General features: G+C 34.6%; 1 protein-coding gene across 1 annotated transcript in view; it reads left to right on the top strand.

The window, feature by feature from the left end:
• Positions 1 to 937: 937 nt before the first annotated feature.
• LOC142351438 (uncharacterized) overlaps positions 938 to 1746 on the top strand; it is a 40159-nt gene continuing 39350 nt past the window's right edge. The window contains exon 1 of the mRNA XM_075403445.1: positions 938 to 1743. The gene's annotated coding sequence lies outside the window, so the exon portion shown is untranslated. The remainder of the gene's footprint in view (positions 1744 to 1746) is intronic.

Below are 1746 nucleotides of genomic sequence, written 5' to 3'. Positions count from 1 at the left end.
CAGCGCATTCAGCGGATTTCTTATGTAATGACAAAGAGATCTCGAGTCGTAAACTCGAAAACGACATTGCAACGATGAATAATGTCAAGGTAGAAAGACTTGATTTTTTATTTAGAGAATTTCCATCTCCTGTATATTTTCACACTTCTTTGAAAGTAACTTTATATAAAATTTCCTGTCATAATTTTAACGTTGAAACCCATAACAACTCGATTTAACTAATTGACTTGCTATTGGTTTCAAAGTTAAAGTTATGACAGGAACTTTTATCTAAAATTATTTTTATAGAGCTGAGAAAATTTGCAAAAAAAACATAATTATAGCGATTATAATTTTACACAGGCAATAAATTGACCAAGCTCGTTAAAATTTGTTTGCGTACTCAGCCCTTTATTGGCGCCCTCTTTTTTCGGAGCATTTGAGTGACGGTCTCCTTAATTAATTAAAGTTCCAGTCTTCAAAACTTAATGGTCTTTTTACAGGTTTTCTCGCAAAATTATTGTCTTACAGGGATCTTGCAAATCGGGTGGTTATCACGGCAGTTCTTGCGAGAATTTTTCAAGATGATGCGTAATCTCGCAATATTCTTGCACAATCTTGAAAGTAACCGTCCGATTGTGATTTGCGGATCACCCACTGTGTTAAAAGGTAAGCTCAATCTTATTTTTGCACATTTAGGGCGCTTACGACAGAACTTGTTCAGGACAAAGCAGACCTTTTCCGCTTTAGTCTTTTCGGAAAAATGATTGTATCGTGCGGCCAAATTCGAACTTGAGGTTAGCCACTTAAAGTAACCAACTTTGGATCAATCATTTGGTTAATTATTACCATCAGGATACAAATAATAACGATCTAATGTTATGTAAATTTGCTTGGCTGTAAGTGATCAATGTATACGTATAGCAAACATCCTTAACCAAAACAAACACACGCACAATTCGCTCCAGTTTTCTACGGTTACAAATTGAACTGAAGCTAAAACCATCAGCTTCGCTCGCTGTTTACCACTTATAAACTATATTTATTCGGTACGTTCAGCTTCAGAGTACAGCGTTTTATTTTGTAGTACGTTAGACGCACTTATAAGGCATTTTTACTATGCGTATATCAAAGTGTATATACGTACGCATCGTATAAGCTTATATATTTTCGTAGCTTTATATATTTTTGTTATAGTTTGAGTTGAAACCATACATTTATACATTCGGTTTCATATTTTTTCCAAACTGAATTATTTTATGAATTATTAATTCGGCTATCTTTCTTTTCCTTCGTTCAATATTCCCCAAATTCTGAGAAATAAATAACACTCGCTATTAAGGACGTACAAGAAAAGAGCTAATGTGTGAATAGATTTTTTTCACATGAACAATAAATTTGCAGTTGGTTGTCATTAACATACACGCAAAAGGTACAAACCTAAAGAAAAGCCTTCAAAAGGCGAAACAATAAAGCCCCAGCAAAGCGAAAGGGGGGTGCTATACCCTATTTCATTTCTTTACATTTCATGACAAATATAAAACATACTGTTACACGTATAACATATAACCCCCATTCAGGAAAATTGAGTGAAATCATTATTCCTTGGGTTCTTTCTTATTGCTTTCCCTGGTCTTGGGTTCATTAAATTGATTTCCCTCGGATTATTGATTTGTGCTATTTCAACGTGTGTGTGTGTGTGTGGTTGTGAAGAAAATCCCTTCATAAATCCCCTCAAATCGCGTGCGTAGTTCATTCACACAGGTA

This window comes from Convolutriloba macropyga, chromosome 13 (genome assembly GCF_964194025.1).
Source record: "Convolutriloba macropyga chromosome 13, txConMacr16.3, whole genome shotgun sequence".
Lineage (NCBI taxonomy): Eukaryota > Metazoa > Xenacoelomorpha > Acoela > Convolutidae > Convolutriloba > Convolutriloba macropyga.
This window is presented reverse-complemented; position numbering and strand designations above follow the sequence as displayed.